Consider the following 20922-nt stretch of genomic DNA (forward strand, 5'->3'; position numbering starts at 1 on the left):
TATAAAATGTCATGGTTCTGGGGAGTCCAACTCACAATTTCTGATCTCTTGAAGTCAGCAATACTGAGTTTAGAACCCGGAGGCCCAAATCCTGAGAGTGAGAGGGACTAGAGAGAGTTTAGAACAGTGACGGGCAACCTGTGGCCCACGGGCCCATTAGGGTTCTATGTCTGACCCGTGAGATATTTTGTTTACCACATTCCGGGGTACCAATTCCACTGGTTCCCATCTCTGTAGGTTTTTCCTACCTGTATTACAAAAGTGACATGAACATGTGCAGGAGCATGTGAAGCAAGGTACATGCTGATTGCATCCTGCAAATTCTAGGTACACAAGTACAGTGAGCAAAGCTACCCTACCCAGTGCTGTAAATAGGTATTTTTGCACTCTGGGCAAAATATTAATTATGCGCCCCCTCTCCTTAGGTTTGCACCTGTCACCTGCCCCCTGGCTAGACCTCCACCAGTCCCCTGCTCCCTCCCTCCTGACCAGACACCTATCCTCAGCTTGCTCCCGTATCCTACTTTCTACCCAGATTCTGCACGCTCATCCCTATCCCACTCACTAACAGCCCTGTCCCACACACTGGAACCCTCATTTTTGGCCCCACTTCAGAGCATGGAGGAGCCCACAAAAATCCACTAACTCTGGAACTCCAGAAGAGTTAATCTGGCCTGAGGCCTTGAAACTCAGTCCTACCTCCCCTCCCACTATGGGGTTGGAGTGCCAGGGAAGGAGGGGGGTGTTCAGTTGGGGCCACATCAGTGAGGTTGGGGGGGGGGGAGGGGGTTGGAAGGGTTTTGTTTTTCTTTTTGCATCTCACTAGTGTGAGTCCTGACTGATTTTTCTGTGGGTCTGTGACCTCTGACCCAAAACAGGTTCCCCGCACCTGCCATAAATAAAGACAATGCTGTAATGTTTTGTGTTGGACATAATATTATACTTTATTTAAAAATGAAGCCTGGCCAACAAGACCCCAATTGGGGCCAAGTCCTCATCTGGCTGGATCATCATAACACTCCTGCACCCCCCTATACCTCAACCCTGAGCCCATCATACATCTGAACCTCCTGTCCTGAGCCCCTCACATCCCCAAACTCCTGCACCCCCACATCCCCAGTCTTGTGCCACAACACTCCTGCACCATCCACACTCTGCAAACCTGTGTCCTGAGCCCATCATACACCCAATCTCCCTGCCCTAAGCCCCTCATACACCCCAACCTAAACTCCTGCACCCTCACAGCCACAAGCCTGGGGCCTGCTCAGCACCCCAACCCTCCACCTGAGCCCAACACTCACCAGTCTGGAGCTCCCTCCCCTTCTCCACCTCCTCTTGCACCCAGATTCCCTCCCAGAGCTTGCACCTCTCAACCCTTCCCACATCCAAATCCCTCATTCCCACCCCAGAGCCTGCATCTTCTGTCTCAACCCAGGGAGAATAAGTAATGGCTGGGAACAGCAAGCAATGGAGAGGAGGGGAATGGAGAGGGTGGGGCCTCAGGGAAAGGATGGGGTAGATCTTGGCTTGCCCTGACATTTAAAAAGTGATCTTGAGTGTAAAAAGGTTGGAAACCACTCAGTTACAATAAAGCTAGTTTTCTAAGGATGCAGCTAACCTATTAGGCTGTGTCTAGACTGGCCAGTTTTTCCGGAAAATCAGCCACTTTTCCGGAAAAACTTGCCAGCTGTCTACACTGTCCGCTTGAATTTCCGCAAAAGCACTGACTTCCTACTGTAAGAAATCAGTGCTTCTTGTGGAAATACTATTCTGCTCCCGTTCAGGCAAAAGTCCCTTTTGCGCAAAGCTTTTGCTCAAAAGGGCCAGTGTAGACAGCTCAGATTTGTTTTGCACAAAAAAGTGCCATTTTCGCAATCGGGGCTTTTTTGCGGAAAAGCACATCTAGATTGGCATGGATGCTTTTCCGCAAAAAAGTGCTTTGCGCCATGCCAATCTAAACGCTCTGTTCCGAAAATGTTTTTAACGGACAACTTTTCCATTAAAAGCATTTCCGGAAAATCATGCCAATCTAGACGCAGCCTTATTGTTCAGGTGTTTGCATATGAATAGGGCTGTTGAGTCCTAAGTACCATTCCAGTCTCTCTGTTGTACTGTACAAGATATGTCAGTTTATACTGGAGCCACATACATATAGGCATTCACGAAACAGCTTTTTACAGTATGCACCAGAATTAGTAAGTTATAAAGAGATAGCCCCAACTCATCAAAAATAGCAAAAAGTTATAAGACCATATTTACTTTTAAAAGCTGTCTTGCATCTGGCATAAAACCCAAGCATTTCTAGAAGGGAGGGGATTAATAGAATAAATTTGATAGTATTAGATGGGACAAAACATAAGGCACTCAGACTAAATTAATTAATGCCCTGGTGAATTCAAGAGTATCGTATCCTCCCAGAGCATAAACACAGCTCAGAAGCTGTATTTAGGAAGCAGAATTAGGCTGCACCTGTTGGGTTTCAAACTGAATGCAGGCCTTGTTTCAATATTCCAGTTGGGACTGGCAGTTGCTGTAGGGATTAAATTATTTAAAGCCTTCAGCTGGCGAGTGTAGACAAGCTGTATTTTATAAAACACTTAATCTAGTTTTTAAAATCTCTTTATATGGTTGCTTTACTCAGTCTAGATAAGTATATATGACATGTACCTGCTAATTCTAAAACTCCTTTGTATGAAATTTAAAATTTATTAGAAATAATGTTAAACATTAACCATTTGCTTTTTTCTTACAAACACTTTTTGTGAAATTGTCTTCAGGAAACGATGGAACTATATAAAGGGAAAAAAAATCCCAAACAAACAAAAAAAGCTTCCAGTTTAAATTTCTTTTATATGGGCTAGATTTTGCAACTGTATGGGTGCTCCTACACTGAACCATAGGTCAAAATAAGATATGCAATTTGAGATATGCAAATTGCATCTCATTTCAATGTTATTTCGAAATCGTGACAAATTTCGAAACAAGCTATCTACACAGTATTTATTTTGAAATTAATCACTATTCCAAAATGTCCCTTGCTCCTCATGGAATGAGGTTTACAGGGATGTCGGAATAGCAAGCTCATTAGATTTCAAAATAATGGGTGTGCTCAAAAGATGTGGAATAGCTATTTTGGGATACCAGTGGTATCCTGAAATAGGGTACGGCTGCACTGCAGTGCTATCTGTCCCAGGCAGTCTAGCCTTCTGGTAATTAACTATTGTTTTCCTTCACAATTTCTTTAAAGAAAACAGGTAACATTCTAAAAAGGTACTCTCAAAATTCTTCTTCTTGACTTTTCAGATGGACTATGATTAAGAGTAATCGCAAAGTGTTTGAAATTCTGGAAATATTTTCATTATATAGTATTAGTATTGGGGACTACCTGTGCAGAAGAACAATAAAGCAGATCAAAAATAGTTCATGTAGTCTTCCTTGTTACAAGATGTTTTATTTCTTTCTAAAAAGTTAACAGTAAGTAATAAATAATTACATATGGAGTAGACAGATACCATTCGGATAGTTCTGTAACACAGGATTAATTAAGTAAATCCTCTTACGTCGATTTGCCATTACTTAGCTCTCTAGTTTATTTTTTCATTGCTTGCTCCCATTAATGTATTTTTCCTGTCAGGGTTGATTATTCTGGTTTCAGTTGCTTTTTCTGCATCAAAATGAAGCACAAATGTACATCCTCTCAGAGCAAAGAATAATAATACATCCAGATATAGTCAACTAATATTACTTACACTCACTATTAGTTCTTTTTAATCTAACAAGAGGATTTCTGTATGACTATTTTAAGGTAAAAGTATGTATTTTGGGCACAAATACAAAAAAAAACCTGTATACGGATATATAGTCTTTTTATGGTGTGGGGATTTGGAAACCTATGTGCTAACAAAGAAGGGTGAACCATCATCCATGAAAATAAGATCACTTCCAGAGTATATAGTATGTATTATATTTTTAGAAACCTTTGTTCATTTTCTCCTACTTCCCTGCCTGATGCCTCTACGCTGTCTCAGTTGTATGGAAAGTAAGAAAGTTGAATTTTATTTTCAGTAGCTCTTTGACCTGCTGTGTAAGCTCTGGCAAATCATTTTATGTGAACACAGGAATCAGAAATTTACCTTCCATTGTAACTGCTTTGAGATGTATTTATGGAGAGAAATATGGTGTAGTTGAATATTACTAGTGAATTTTAGTAAAATCAGTTTTATGATATAGCCAGTGCAAAGTTATGAATCCAATGTATCTATTCTGGATTTTGATTTGCCAATGTGCAGTGTATACTTTTTAAATTTAAAGTACATGTTGTGACATCTCAGTGAAGTCCTCTCCCATCTTAAGTAAGGAAGAGGAATTTAGGTATATGATCATTTCACGTGCCGATGGGAATAAACTCAAAACTTATGATGGAAGGAATGGTGGTGAATAGTAAGAAAAGGGAATGACCAGAAAGTCTATAGTGTAGATAACAATTAATTATTTAAAACAAACATTTTAAAATTTAAACCGGATTTTAATAGATATTTTCTTCAAAAAACATTGTATCTAAAGATAGTTTTAATTAAGATCTTTGTGCTATAATGTATCTCATCATAGAAAACAGATAAGTTTTAATTTTACAGTATGAGACAATATATTAATATGGTGTTTAAAAAGTTTTGCAAATAAGTTCTACAATTCACTGATCAATTATTTTGATATTGGCATAGAGAGTATGCTTATTAAGACTGCAGATGATACCAAGTTGGGAGGGGTTGCAAGTACTTTGGAGGAAAGTGTCAAAATTCAAAATGGTCTAGATAATTTGGAGAAGTGGTCTGAGGTAAGTAGAATGAAGTTTAGTAAGGACAATCTGTTTCACACAGATAGAATGGATGTGACTGTCTAGGAAGGAGTACTGCAGAAAGAGATTTAGAGGTCTGGGGCCATGCATCTGCCCCACACTGTCCCTTTAAGGGGTTAAAACACAGCCCTGGGTGAGGGCTGGAGTCATGGAGCAAGCAGCTATAGCAGATTGCTGGGCCTTAATTGGCAGCTGTGAACTGTATAAATAAGGGCTGCCAGGGAAGCTAGATGCTTCCTGATTTAGAGCAGGGCTGGGGAAAGTCAGGCAGAGCTGGGGGAAGTTCTTGCCAGGAAAGCTCCCAGGCTACAGGGCCTGTAGCAAGGCCTCAGGGTCCCAGGGCTGTGGGGAGACAGCCAGGATAGGCAAAAGCAGCAGGTCCACACCCCCTTGCTAATGATGAGTGGCCATGTCAGACCGCAGTTTTGCCCTTGTGGCAGGAACTAGACAAAGACTGGCAATGGGTCACTGAAGTGAGGAGGGCATAGGGCCATGGTCACCAACAGGTCGATTGCGATCAACTGGTTGATCGCGAGGCCTAGACCAGTTGATCGCGAGGTGTCCTGTCTGCCCTGCCCCCATTTCCCTCCCACCCCCGAGAAGCTCCACTACCTACCTCAAGTGAAAATGGAGGTAGTGTTGGCTTCCCAGGGATGGACAGAAGTCCCGCAGCTTAGCGCCACTTCTGACGATTCCGGAAGTAGCGCTAGCTGCTCTGCCAGGTGTACTGCGGGAGGGAGAATCGGCTCTCTGTACCGCATAGGAGGGGTGAGTCAGTCATGGGGGAGGCATGCGCGTGGGACAGTCGGCTCCGGGGCAGGCGCACGCGGGGTTTCCTTGAGCTGGGGGGGGGGGGGAGAGGAATCCTGGGAGGAGGCAGATGCAAGGGACTCTCTGCCTCCACTGGCACCCCACTCCCCAGCCCCCACTCCCCAGCCACAGAACTCTGACCCCACTCCCCTGTCCCCAACTACAGAACTGTCCCCAATCCCGTTCCCACTCCCTGAACTCTGTCCCCACTCCCCTGTCCCCAGCTATAGAACTGTCCCCACGCCCCAAACTCTGTCCCCACTCTCCAGTCCCCAGCCATAGAATTCTGTTCCCACTCCCCTGTTCCCAGCTACAGAACTCAGTCCCTATTCCTGTCCCCACTGGCACCCTGTCCCTTGCTGCAGAACCCTGTCCTCTGCTCTCCCAGCACCCTGTTCCCTCTTCCCTGCCTCCCGCCACACAACTCTGTCCCCACAAAATGTATAGTTATAAATGCTTCATTTTAGATTTAAATAGCATGAATAAAAAACATTTCATAACTATAAACACGTGATTTTAATTTTATACATCGCATAATTTAAAAATAAACTGTTTATCAGAATATGTAAATAAGGGCTGGGGATAACAAGTGATGGACAGGAGGAGAATAGAGAGGGCGGGGCTTCAAGGAAGGGGCGGGGCAGTAGATCTTCGCCTGTTCGGAGATTTAAAAAGTGATCTTGGGTGTAAAAAGGTTGGAGACCACTGCCATAGGGGGATTGAGGGTCCCCAGAGGAGGACTCCAGAGTATAGTGGCATTGCAGTAGGGCAGTACCCTGGTAGGAGGGCGCTATAGTCTGGGAGAGACGTGGGCCCTGACACCAAATGGTGGAGAGCAACAGTAACACCAGCCAGAAGGGGGCACTCCAGCACCAAAAATGCTAATTACCTGAGTGACCAGCAGGAGGTGCTCTTGGTACTGAGCCTCCCACCCCAGTGTTACAGGGTCATAGTGGACCATAAGCTAAATATTAATAAATAAGTGTGACACTATTGGAAAAAAAAAGATACACACACAAACCATGATTCTGGGCTGCATTAACAGAAGTGTTGTGAGCAACACATGAGAAGTCATTCTTCCACTCTGCTCTGATTAGGCCTCAGCTGGAATACTGGTGTCCAGTTTTGGGCACCACATCTCAAGAAAGATGTGGAGAAATTGGAGAGGATCCAGAGAAGAGCAACAAAAATAATTAAAGGTCTAGAAATCATGACCTATGAAGAAAGACTGAAAGAATTGGGTTTGTTTAGTTTGGAAAAGAGAAGAGAGGGGACAGGATAGTGGTTTTCAAGTACATAAAAGGGTGTAACAAGGAGGAGGGAGAAAAATTGTTCTCCTTGGCCTCTGCTGATAGGACAAGAGGCAATGGGCTTAAACAGCAGCAAAGATGTTTTAGGTTGGACATTAGGAAAAACTTCCTGTCAGGGAAGTTAAACACTGGAATAAATTGCCTAGGGAGGTTGTGGAATCTCCATGACTGGAGACATTTAAGAGTAGGTTAGACAGACACCTGTCAGGGATGATCTAGATCAGGGGTTCCCAACCTGGGGTATGTGTATCCCCAGGGGGTACGAGAAGCTTGTCAAGGGGGAATATTTGGTAAATAACTAGATTATCCTAATTGAAATATTCCAAAACTAGTAGTGTTAGTGAAAAAAGTTGTGGATTCTAGAGTCTAGAATTTATTTCCTTTCATATTGAATAGGGAAGGTTTACTAAAAGCCAAAGGAGTACAGGGACCAAAAAAGGTTGGAAACCCCTGATCTAGCTGGTGCTTGGTTTTACTATGAAGGCAGGGGACTGGACTTGATCTCTCAAGGTCCCTTCTAGTTCTAGTATTCTATGATTCTAACCCAATTTTATGGGGTTACACATACTTCTGTACAGATTTAAATTAATTTATTTATCCAATGGGACTCAGTGCTCAGCCTAGAACATACAATCAGAGATGCTTAATTTTGCAGTTCTCACACTGTGAATTCGTGGCTCCAGAGATAACACATTTGTTAACAGCAAAAATGTTTTAAAATAGATAGGTAATATATAGAAGTGAGAAATAACAGACTTCAACCTTATTGTCCCTCTGCAAATCTGTGTGTACCAAGTCAATCCCTTATCCTGCTCTAAAAGTGCAAAGTTTGAAAAACTCCAATGAAAAGAAGATTGTTGGGGGTAGAATAGATCCAGACAAAGAAGAAGCCTGGAGATAAATGTGAGAAGAGAGGGACAATCAATAGAAACATGAGAGAATAAGAACGGCAATACCGGGTCCAACCAAAGGTCCATCTAGCCCAATATCCTGTCTTCTGACTGTGGCCAATGCCAGATTCCCCAGAGAAAACAGAAACAGGTAATCAGCAAGTGATCCCTCTCCTGTCATCTATTTGCAGCCCCTGACAGAGGCTAGGGAAACCATTCCTATCCATCCTGGCTAGCAAGTACTGATGGAACAAAAGTGAAACTGTTTGAGCAGCATATTCTAGAAGTCTTGAGTGTAGTCTTCATTGATTTGAGATCTACCATACCATTCTCTCATTAGAAGGGAAATAACTTCATTATTCTAGAAATAAAGGCTAATGTTGAAATTGCAAAATACTTCCATAACAACCACGTTGCAGCTGCTGCTCTGAAAAAAGTGGGAGGAACAAGTTAACTCCCACAAAATGTGCAATAGAACTCAATAGTGGACTGTTTTGAGCACTATATAAAAAAACTGGCCTAATCTGATTACAGTTTGTAAACTATCACAGCCAAAGTTCTCAGCATTGGGTTTAAGAGAAATATGGAACAAATGCAGGGAAATAGCTGTTTTATTGCTCATGCTACTGAAATTTGGAAGAAACTGAATGAGATCTTAAAAAGAGTGATATGCAATGATAGAGTTAAATTACAAGGATTAACCCCCCCAATGGGACAAGCAGTATCTCCAGGTCATTTTCTTGCAAATATTCTCAATATTCGGTACTAGAGTCAAACCTTTACTGCTGAAAAAGAGGAGTTAGCTATGACAGTAGGAAAATGAAGGTGAAGATGACTGAGTTAGCTGCAGAAGCCAATATTTTAAATTTCTCACATTGACCAGGCTGACAGTTACATGAAATATTTAGTTAACAATTTAACAGAAAGGAACAATTAAAAAAATTGAATGTTTAATCATAGAACACTAGAAATTCAAAAGTTCATATGCTTGTTTTGTTAAAATAATATGTTTGCTGTTGAAGAAAAAAAATCCAGACTACATAATGTTGTTTTAATTAAATAAAATAGTTTAAATGTCTGTCTGGTAATAGTCTTCTCCTCATACAGCATGGCACACACAAAAAAATCCTCCAAATATTAATGATTAACCTGTTAATTGGAGATAGTTCACTTCCCAATGACTTCATAAATACCTGCTTCAAGTACCATTGGTAAATGAAATAGCCAAACCACCATTCATTTTCTGATATAGCTGTAAAATTTATCTGGAGTTTTCAAAATAAAATACTTGTAAAAAATGTGTAATGTCTACCTTCTAAAAATGAAACCTACATCTATCTCTCAGTTGTGAATAATAAATATTAAGGTTACACCTACCAACAAGAATGGACTTTTATATAGAAAACCATGATTAAATTGAGTCTTCCTGACAGGTAATTTAAGTCCTGATGTAAATCAAATCCACTCTGAATGGCTACAAGGTTTGTGACAGATTATTAGGTCAGTTGCTGAGTGTGTGAAATTAGAAATGGATTGAGCAGGCTTCTGAAAATTCTGCTATGACATCACAATAGTCAGACAGGAATAAGTGGCTTTTTTAAAAATGTTTTACTTGAGAAGACTGGAGAAAACATAACTCAAGGTGAAAATACATTTGAGCAGAAATAGTGAGAAGTAAAGCAACTTAACATAATGGCCATACAGAGTCAGAACAAAGGCCTCAGTAGCCTGTTGGCTGGCCAATGCCAGATGCCCCAGAAGAAGAGAACAGAACAGGTGATTATCAGGTGATCCCTCTGTCGTCCATTTTCAGCCCTTGACAAACAGAGGTTAGGGACACCATTCCTACCCATTCTGGCTAATAGCCATTGATGGACCTAATCTCCATGAATTTATCTAGTTCTTTTTTGAACCCGGTTAAAGTCGTGGGCTTCACAACATCCTCTGGCAAGGAGTTCCACAGGTTGACTGTGCGAAGAAAAACTACCTTTGTTTTAAACCTGCTACCTATTAATTTCATTTGGTGACCCCTAGTTCTTATCTCATGGGAACAAATAAATATATTTTCCTTATTCTCTTTCTGGACCTCTATCATATCCCCCCTTAGTATCTTATTTTCTAAATTGAAAAGTCAGTCTTTTCGATCGCTCTTCATATGGCACTGTAACAGGGTCCACCCTTCATGCGAGTGCCCTTGGTGGATGAGGGGAATCTTATAGTCTCTACTCGCCTGTCTGCGGGCAAAGCAGTGTCCAGTAACTGGCTGGAGATCAGGACTCTTCTTTTACCAACCTCTTTGGGTGCAGTTTGCAACAGGGCTGGGGAGGAAGGCAGGGAAAACCAGGCCTGCCCACTCTTCTGGGTTCCAGTCCAGGGACCCTACAAGTAGTAGTTACCTGCTGAGTTTCAAGTTGTTAGTTGCTGTCACGTCCCTGGGACACGTCCTCAGGTTGCTATTCCATCCAGCCCTTCTCCAGGGCCTTGTGGTTGAGACCCTTGTTCAAGGTTCTGCAGGGTTGTCTTTGGCTTCTTGGCTAGCCTTCAGCCACAGGACCTGGCTCCGACCAGGTATGATGCCCAGCTCCCACTCGGAGCCGTCTAGAGTGCTGGTGTTCTCCAGTCAGCCCTGAGATCTGCCTGGGTCAAGCTCCAGGAAGAAACTGACAGGGCCTGCCCTAGCAGCTGCTTTTATATCAGCCTGCTGCACCCTGATTGGCTGCAGCGGAGGCTGCTACTCTATTCGGCTCAGAAGATTTCTCTACTGCTCCTGTTGCTGGCCAGGGTGCTGAAAGGCTTCTAGCAGGGATGTCGGGCTTTGTCCACCCCATCACACTCCTTCCCCCCCCAGAAGTTTGGTCAGGGTGTGTCCTCAAAATCAGTATCTGCAGAAGTCTGCATTCCCATGTTGGGACCCTGGACAGTGCCCCACTGTGAAGGCATATGACTTCAGTGCCAAATACCACTGTGTAATCTGGGGGTTCATATCCTTCATGTCCTGTAGCCATTTTAAAGGTGCATGGTCTCTGATGAGTTGGAACAGGGCTCCTAAAAGGTAGTAGTGCAAGGCTTCCAAAGGTATGATGCCCAGCTCCCACTCAGAGCTGTCCAGAGTGCTGCTATTTCCCCAATCAGCCCTGAGATCTGCCTAGGTCAAGCACCAGGAAGGAACTGACAGGTCCTGCCCTAGCAGCTCCTTTTATATCAGCCTGCTGCATCCTGATTGGCTGCAGCAAAGGCTGCCCTCTGTTCTGCCTGGAGGACCTCTCTACTGCTCCTGTTGCGGGCCAGGTTGCAGAAAGGCCTCCAGCAGACATGTCCGGCTTTGTCCACCCCATCATAGGCACCCATTCCAACCCCCTAATCATTTTTGTTGCTGTTTTTGAACCTTTTCCAATACCTATATGTCTTTTTTGAGATGAGGTGACCACATCTGTAAGCAGTATTCAAGATCTGAGTGTACCATGGATTTATACAGAGGCAATAAGATATTCTCTTATTTGCTATCCCTTTTTAAATTATTCCTAGTATTCAGTTTGCTTTTTTGACTGCTGCTGCACATTGAGGCTCTGTTTACCCGGCAGCGTATAATGCACATCTACCCAGCAGGCAGTTATTTTGACATAAAGTTGAAATGATCTTGAGCTGGAGGACTTCTTACTCCAACTTCTATAACCCTCATTTTATGAGGAGTAAAGGAAGTCAGAGGAAGAGTGCTATACTTCAGACTTCCTGCTGTATAGACAGCGCCAAATGCCAAAATAAGTAATTTCTACTGAAACCACGCAATTAACGTAGTTCAAGTTGGAGTAGATTATTTGAGCTTTAGCCCTGCTTTGTAGACATGCCCTGAATGGGGCTACGTCTACACTGGCCCCTCTTCCGTAAGGGGCATGTAAATTTCAAGAGTCGTCGTAGGGAAATCCGCGGGGGATTTAAATATCCCCCGCGGCATTTAAATAAAAATGGCCGCCGCTTTTTTCCGGCTTTTAAAAAAGCCGGAAAAGAGCGTCTAGACTGGCCCCGATCCTCCGGAAAAAGCGCCCTTTTCCGGAGGGTCTTATTCTTACTTTGAAGTAAGAATAAGACCCTCCGGAAAAGGGCGCTTTTTCCGGAGGATCGGGGCCAGTCTAGACGCTCTTTTAAAAGCCGGAAAAAAGCGGCGGCCATTTTTATTTAAATGCCGCGGGGGATATTTAAATCCCCCGCGGATTTCCCTACGACGACTCTTGAAATTTACATGCCCCTTACGGAAGAGGGGCCAGTGTAGACGTAGCCCGGGTGTTTTCAGAGAACTATCCTAAATGGCTCCAAGATCTCTCTTGAGCAGTTATAGCTAAATTAGTCCCCATAATTTTGTACGTATAGTTGGGATTATTTTTCCGATGTGCATCACTTTGCATTTATCAACATTAAAACTCATTTGCTATTTTGCTGTCCAATCACTTAGTTTTGTGAGATCTTTTGAAGCTCTTTGTAGTCTGCTTTGTTCTTAACTATCCTGAGCATCATCTGCAAATTTAGACACCTCCCTGTTTACCCCTTTTTCCAGATCATTTATAAACAGGTTAAATAGGATTGGTCCCAGCACGGATCCTTTGGGGACACCACTAGTTACCTTTCTCCATTCTGAAAACTTACCATTTATTCCTACCCATTGTTTCCTGTCATTTAACCAGTTATCAATCCATGAAAAGACCTTCCCTTTTATCCCAAGATGACTAACTTTACTTAAGAGCCTTTGGTGAGGGACTGTAGTGGGGCACTATTTGGAAACCATGGGGGGGGGGGCGGGCACAGCTCACCCACTTCTCAAAGTCCATCCCCCAACCCTGCAGGAGGGATGACTAGACCCAGGGTCTAACTGATTACTGGGGACAAATAATGACAAAACGGATCAAAATGTGGGGTCACAGGTTTAAAACAAGGGAACCAGATGGGGACACCAAGCAGAGAACCCCGGACAGCACCAACAGCTCCTCAAAGCTGTCAATGGAGCCAGTGGACGCTGCCCAGAGGAACTCTGCCCTGATACATAAAATCAAGGAGGAACAAAAGTAGGCCCCACAGTCCCAGAGCACCCCCTCATCCAGCATCCTCCTCCTGGTGGTGTAGATGGTGGCTTTTGCCAGGGCCAGGAGGAGGCTGACAAGGAGGTCTCACAACTTTGTGGGTGCATAAATGAAAAGGTGTGAGGGAAAGTGCATCCAGAACCTCAGTAAGAGGTTCTAGAGGAGCCGGAATAGGGGCTGCAACCTGGTGCATTCTAGATATGTGCTCACGGCTCTGTGCAGGAGCTGCCAACTGATGTTCCCGATGGGCCGTGGAATTAGGGTGGAATATATGCTGGCCCATTGGGGTTCCCTACCCTCCACAGGTCTTAAATAGTGCCACCATTTGGTGTCAGGGTGGGACATGAGGGTGGGGAAATGCAGAGAGTGGAGCATGAGTGTGTACAGATGTTTTCTTGGCATGGTTTGGAAGCAGACTGGCTGCAGCTCTTGCAGCCGGCTTGGGGTCCAGGGATAGGGTGGCCCGCGGAACAGGGGCCCGATAATAATGGACGGAGGCTTTGCTGGAAGGGAGGGGTGGGGCATACCCTTTCACAGGGCTCTCTGCAGGAAATTGAGAACGGGCTGCGGCAAGTCTGCCTTCACCTCCTGGAGTAGGCACAGAGTAGTTCAGGGGGTGAAGAGCCCCATGCACTGAGCGAACACTTGGGGATCCATCCAGTCCCCCCGTTGTAGTCCAGGAGGTCTCCAACCTTGGTGGTTTCTGCCAGGATCAGCCTCCGGTGCATCGAGAGAGACTGGATTGTGGAGCAGGGGCTCCGCGAGGAAGTCTACTCCCTCGGTGGCCACAACAAACCTGGTCGCCGAGAACAGCTTCAAGGTCTGGAGGAGTTCCTGGTAGAATTCCAGTAGCTCTGAGAGGTCTCATGGAAGACCACTCGGGTGAATAAAAAAGAGCTGCCAGTCATATTGGAGCCCTCAGAAGCGGCGGAGGAAAGTGCACACCAAAGTGCTCCAATGCAGACTACCTGCACTAAAGAGGAGTCTCTGCAGGGCCTGGAGGTGGAAGGTGTGGACCTGACTGCACACAGATTAGGCTCTGGCCCCCCTCCTCCAGGGGGAGAGACAAAACGCCTGCAGAGACTCAGTGCAGTCTGGCCAAAAGAACTCTAGAGCTGTCCTCTGGAGCTTGGCCAGCACCTTTGGTGCTGGGCTCAGGGTGTAGAGCCGGTGCCAGAGCATGGAGCGGACAAATTGATTTAACACCAGCACCCTCCCGCGAAGGGAGAGACACTGGAGTAGTCCTGTCCATCTCTGCAGCCGCTCACCTACTCTGTCCTACAAACCTTGCCAGTTCTCCGGCGGAGAAGGATGTGTGGTGGATAAATAAACACCCAGATAGAGCAGCGGACTTGCGCCCCATCTGATGGCCTGAAGTGCGGGTGAGAGGGAGCTTGCCCGCCACCCATCCCCGACCATCAGGCCGGAGCTCTTGACCCAGTTGACCTGGGCAGAGGAGGCTGCCGAGTAGATGGCTTGGCAGGCCTCCACCCACACCAGGTTGCCCGTTGTCCTGGACCACAAGGAGCACGTCATTGGTGTACGCTGACAGAACCAGCTGCAGCTCTGGTTCTCAATCCTGTCAACCTCCTATGGAGGAGATAAAGGAAGGGCTCGATTGCCAGAGCGTACAGCTGGCCTGACAGCAGACACTCCTGATTTACTCCCCTCCTGAAGCCGACCGGCTTGGTCAGGGTCCAGTTGAGCCTGACCAAACACTCTGCGAGGGCATACAGCCCCAGAGAAAACCCATAAAACGGGGCCCGAAGCCGAAGGCCTGCAGACTGCCCAGGAGATACCCGTGGTCTACCCTATCTCCTGGTCCAGGGACAGGAGGACGAACGACAGACCATCCCTACACTGAAGCTCCAAGAGATCCTGGACCATGTACAAATTATCGAAGATGCTATAGCTCAGGACGATGTAGGTCTGGTCGGGTGGATCACATCCACCAGCATGGACCGCAGTTGCAGCAAGATGGCTTTTGCTACAAACTTGTAGTCCATACTGAGGAGTGAAACGAGATGCCAGTTCCAAAGGTCATGGAGGTCCCCCTTCTTCAGCAATAAGGAGAGCACAGCTTGCATGCATGACAGAGGGAGGACTCCGCTCTCCAAGGACTCGGCCCAGATGCTGATGAGGTCTGGGCCGAGGATGTCCCAGAACACGTAGTAGAACTCCACGGTCAGCCCATCAGTGCCCAGGGTTTTATTGTTAAGCATGAGACGGAGGGTTTCTGAGAACTCAGCCAGAGTGAGAGGCAGCTCTAGCTGGTCCGTCGCCTGTGCTGATCTTCGGGAGCTCGGTCCAGAGCACCTTGCAGGCATCAGCTTCAGTCAGATCTGAGGAGAACAAACTGGTGTAGAAGGCCCTGGCCCCACCGAGGGGCGAGTCCTGGTGGTGTAAGGGTTCGTGGAGGGGCTTGTGGGGGTTGTGGTATGGTGGGGAGCTGGACTGAGAGGAGAGCTCTGAGCCTCTTTCCCCTGCCCCCCATTTAACAGCTCAGTTCCCCACCATCCCTGGAGCAGGTGAAAAAGGCTGTCTTATAAACAAACCCCCTCCACAGTCCTGGGTAGAGAGTCTCCTCTTCTTCTCCTTGGTGGGGCGCCGCAGCAGCAGCAGCGGACGGGCAGCAGCCAGTCAGGGAAGGCCTCTGGGTGTTGGTGGGGTCCTCTTCCTCTGGAGTGGAGAGGAGAGGGGGGGCAGCCGGCAGGCCCCCCTTCCTCCTCAGGCAGCAGCAGCTGTTGGTGGTGAGCAACGGCTGCAGTGGTGTCCAGGGGGAGCAGGTCTCAGCAGGCAGGTGGCTGGGCAGGGAGATCTCCAGTCGGTGCAGGTAGCAGGAGCAGGGGGGAGAGAAGGAAGAGAGCAGCAGCTGCACCCTGCTCTCTCTCCTCCTTCTCTGGAGTGGGGCGCAGGAGTGGGCGCCCACTGATGCGGAGGAACCCCTCCAGGAGCCATATTGGGCGCAGCCTAGCCCCTCCTCATCACCTGACTGGAACTCAGTGGGCAGGGCTAGGACTATAAAGAGCCAGGCTGAGGACTCAGTCTGGACCCAGCCACTGTGGGAGACAGAGGCCTGTCCAGAGTTCCCTGCTGAAGAGGCTGAGGCCTGGCTGGGGCCTCCATCCCAGAGGCCAGTGAAGGACTCCCATGGCTCGGGCCCCCAACTGCCTCTGACCCAGAGGCCTACCCCACGTTCCCTGATGGAGAGACAGAGACCTGGCTTGGCCCGCCAAGAGGCCTGCCCTCCGACCCTGAGGACCCCAAGACTTGCCCAGAGCTCCCTGCTGGGGAGACTGGGACATCGTTGGGGCCTACAGGGACTGACCTAGAGGACCTGAGGGACCTGCCAGAGTTGCTGGATGAGCCGGACCCCAAGGACCCGCTGGACTCTGCAAACCAACTGGATCCCGAGGACCAGCCCTGGAGCTGGAGGAAGCTGCCAAGGCCTGAATTGGGCCGCTGAGACCCTGCTGGGACGACACTGATCTTGACTCCCCGTGGAACCTGCCAGCGGATCAGGTACATGCTGAGGGGGAGAGAGGAAGTGGCCTAGGGGATAGCATGGGCTGGTAAAAGCCCTAGGATCCTGGGCTGCTCTGCTGCCTCTAGGACCCTGGGCTGGGGCACAGTGGAATGGGTGGGCCTGCGCCCCTCTGCTACCCACCGACCGGGTGGCAGTCTCCCTTTCACTACCGCCACTGCAGGTGGATTACCTGCAACCCTCCTGAACAAGGAGCTCCCTAAACCGTTGTTGTGTTTGCTGCCACACCCTGAACCAGGCCTTCGCCGCTCCTTTGAACTGCTAGTGTTTCTTTGCTGCCACACCCTGAACCAGGGCCTGGCCTCCTGCTTTGAACTACTTACTGTGTTTGCTGTTGCCCAGCCTGGGACCAGGCCTGGGCATCTAAAACTGTGGAGTGTTTGGTTTCTGTTCTGCCCTGAATCAGGGCCAGGGCCCTCCTAACTGAAGGGTGATTGCCCCTGCCTGAGAGGCCTGGGGCCACTGAACTAGTGAACTCTTTGTGTGTCGGCCCGCCCTGCCCCAGGGCCAGGGCCCCTTGTATTGTGAAGTGTTTATTGCCCTGCCCTGCCTTAGGGCCAGGGCTCTGAACTGCTGTTAAACTGTGGGACTCTGTGTAGATCCGCCCTGAACCAGGGCTGGAGCCTGAACTAACTGACATTCTTCATTGCCTGCTCTACCAGGGCCATGGGACTGCACAGGACTCGTTATTGTGGCCCGGACCTGAAGCAAGGCTGGGCACCTGAACTGTTTGCCTCTTGCCCTGACCTGACGTAAGGCTGGGCATTGAGCTAGTGGGACTAAAGACTTGGGGACTACTTTGCGGGCTCTGCAGTGGGGCAGACGTGCCATGGCCCAGGAGGTGAAGAACCTATGCCGATGGTGGCTCCATCTGGAGCAAAACTCTGCTGAGGAGCTCATGGAGCAAGTGGCGTTAGAGCAGTTTGTTCAGGTGTCGGGCCTGGGTGCTCCGACATGGGCCGACAAGCCTGTCAGAAGCCATTAGCCTCATGGAGGATTTTGAAGCGGCTGAGCACCTGATGAGACTGGGCACCAATGTCCCCAGCCTGGCACCAAGGGGGCGCACTTCCGCGCTGGCACCACCACCCTGACCAAGGGCTGCCCCACACACTTGGTTTCTGCCAGCCGAACGCCAGGATTATAATGCCACTCGCCTGAGCCGGGCCCAGGAGCGGGGAAGTCCAAAGGCCCCACACCCAGTGCCACAAGAAAGGCAGTGGTATCCTCCAGGTGGTAACCCTCCGTAATCAGTGCCCACCGGTCTGGCGCCCTGTTTTACCTGTGGCCACATGGGCCACCTCCAATGAAACTGTACCAAGATGGACTGCAGCTATGGTCAGGTCTGCACCACCGAGACCTATGCTCTTCCCATCAGCCCAGGAGAATTCACGATCCTGACACGGGGAGGAATGCTGGGAGTGGTGGCCCTCCTTGACTCGAGCTGTGGACAAACCCTGGTCCGCCAAGACGTCCTTACAGAAGGCATAAAGACAGAGGGGGAGTTGTACCTGTGGTACATGCACAGGGACGTAAAGACCTATTCCTGCGCTAGGGTCCTGCTAACGGTCCAGGGAAGATTGGCGGAGATCGTCGTAGGGGTGGCATCGACACTACCCTACCCTGTTGTCTTGGGTAGGGACTGGCCAGGATTTCATGAGTTGCTGCGTGAGATTATGGTCAGGGCTTCGCTAGGGCCGGATAAGGTGGAAGGAGACCTTCTGGGGGAAATACCGCTAGAAGACCAGCCAGAGGAGGACGAGGGGCACCCGGAAGTTAGGTGAGCTGCCTGACAAACCCCATTCGCCTGAGGAGGTGAATTCCAAGGCCCTCGCCCTGACAGACTTTCTCCAGGACTAGCGGGATGACTCACTCTGAGGGCGGCATATGAGCAATTGGTGGACCCCCAGAGGGCGTTGCGGTGGCCCCACTTGGAGTTAAAGGCCGATCGCCTCTACTGGGTATATGCGGGACACCTGGACCCAGGAGGTACAGACTCCAGTTACTCGTTCCTCGGTGTCATCGCCGGACAGTGCTGCAACTCGCCCATGATATTCCTGCGGCCAGACATCTGGTTTTGGAGAAAACTCTGGCCAGGGTACTGTCCCGATTCTTCTGGCCAGGAGTGCACCGGGAAGTAAAGGACTACTGTCAATCGTGTCCGGACTGCCAGCTGGCTGCCGACCCCAGGGAGCTGAAAACCCCCTTAGTCCCCCTGCCTGTAGTGGGGACTCCCTTTGAAAGGGTAGCTATAGATTTGGTGGGGCCCCTGCCTAAAAGTAAAGCGAAAATTACAAACATCAGTGTACCATCCCCAAACAGATGGCTTAGTTGAGCATTTTAACTGGACTCTGAAGGGAATGATAAAGAAGATTCCCCCAGCAGATGTGCAACAGTGGGATCAGCTACTTCCTCCACTGCTGCTTGCTGTACAGGAGGTGCCACAAGCTTTGACTGGGTTTTCTCTGTTCGAGCTTTTATATGGGTATTGTTCCTGGGGTATCTTGGATCTCATGAGAGAAACTTGGGAACAGACCCCCTCAACAGCGCAAGGCCTCCTGCAATATGTTTTCTAGCTCCAAGAGTGACTAAAACAAGCAGGGGCCCTGGCTCAGGAAAACCTATGCGCCACCCAGGAAACCCAAGAGCAGAGCTACAACCGTTGATCGCGTACTGCTACTGCTCCCCTCTGAGGAATCCAAGCTTCTTGGCCGTTGGCAAGGGCCCTACGAGATCATCCGCTGGCTCGGACCCATGAACTATGAAATCTACCAGCCTGACCGGAAAAAGAAAACCCAGATATACCATGTGAACTTCCTGAAGCTGTGGCAAGACTGGGAGGCCCTGAGGATTACTCCGTACCCATCTGAACCTGTTCTGGGGCTGCAGATACCCGATTTGGCAGAGGAAGGAGAGCCACAACTTGGGCACACCCTTTCTGAGGCCCAGATGAAGCAAGCACGCTCATGGAAGCATTCCAGAAAATCTTCATGACCCAACCCAGATGGACCACCATGATAACACATAGCATTTGGACCCCTCCAGGACAAGACGTGCGGGAAGGTAATCGCCCCCTTCCTCGCCGATGTGGGAGGTAGTCGAGCAAGAGGTCCAATCTATGCTTGAGCTGGGGGTGATTGAACACTCCAAAAGTGAGTAGCATAGCCCCATCGTGCTAGTGCCGAAGCTGGATGGCAGCATCCACTTCTGCATTAATTTTAGAAGGGTTAACGCAATTTCGAAATTTGATGTGTACCCGATGCCTCGGCCTGACAAACTTTTAGACCATCTAGGGACCGCCAATTTTATAATCACCCTCAATATTACAAAAGGGTATTGGCAGATTCCCTTGGACCCGAAGTCTCGAGAGAAGACCATCTTTACAACCCCCTCGGGACTCTTGCTTTGTAAGACTGCCATTTGGACTCCATGGGGCACCTGCCACATTCCCGAGAATGATGGACCGCTTGTTAGCCCCGCATACAGGATATGCTGCTGCATACCTTAACAACATGGTAATCTACAGTCAAGATTGGGAGGAACACTAGTTACGGGTAGCGGCCGTGTTACCAGGTGCGTTCATTGTCTCTCACACTCCATCTTTCTTTTAGTCTCGATTCATGAATCCATGAGTCCAGCTCACATCTTGCTTGACCCACCCTACTGACTCTTGATGCACTACATATGCCTATGCTCGAGATATCCAGTTGGTATCATGTCTCCACCTTTGGTGGTGGGGGGAGGGGGGTCCAGACCCACTCTCTCTCATGGACCCCCAAGGACAGGGATTAGCCAAGGTCCTGGCTGGCTGGCAGGGCCCCCCGCCGAAACACACTAGCCCGCTTGGGATCCAATTCCATGCCCTGCCCTGAGCTGCTTCCTGTCCCCTTTTGTTCCTGACGGCATACTTCTGGGAGGCGTCTCCCTTCCCGTGGTGCTCCACCGCCCGTGAGTCTCCCTCCCCAGTTTCCCAATACCTGTCACCCCTGCCTCACACCCCGTGCACCCCTTCTTGTGTTCTTCCTCCCCCTTCCTTCCCGTCTCTCCCCCTTTTAAATTCCCCACCTTCCATCCCCGCCCTTGATGTCATCCGTGCGCTGCCCCTTAGGCTCTGCCCCCTCCCCTTCGTCACTACTGCCACGGCTGTGCCAGGGCTGCGGCTTAGGGTCAGTGCGGCGGAGTTGGTTCACAGCACGGGAGCACCGTGTGCACGCCATGTACCTAGCTCCTCACGATGAGTACATAGCTGCCTTCCGGCAGCTCGGAGAGCAGGGCATTGGTGTCCCATCACAGGCTGTAATGCAGACCCTGTGAGATGCCGGTCTGATGGCCAATCCAAAAAAATGTAAAATTGGCTGGCAAGAAACAACCTGCTTGGGATATCCGCTTGGAAGGGGCCTTGTACGTCCACTAGTGGGGAAGGTGGACTACCCAATTCCCACCACCA

At 48.5% G+C, this 20922-nt stretch overlaps 1 long non-coding RNA gene across 1 annotated transcript; it reads right to left on the minus strand.

Annotated features, from left to right (window-relative positions):
* Window positions 1-3435: 3435 nt before the first annotated feature.
* Window positions 3436-11055, minus strand: LOC112547854 (uncharacterized). Its single transcript, XR_016349570.1, has 2 exons — window positions 9243-11055; window positions 3436-3664 (listed from the first exon to the last, which is right to left on the minus strand). It is a non-coding gene; the product is annotated as an uncharacterized LOC112547854 (long non-coding RNA).
* Window positions 11056-20922: the final 9867 nt, after the last annotated feature.

This window comes from Pelodiscus sinensis, chromosome 5 (genome assembly GCF_052426305.1).
Source record: "Pelodiscus sinensis isolate ZL-2025 chromosome 5, ASM5242630v1, whole genome shotgun sequence".
Lineage (NCBI taxonomy): Eukaryota > Metazoa > Chordata > Testudines > Trionychidae > Pelodiscus > Pelodiscus sinensis.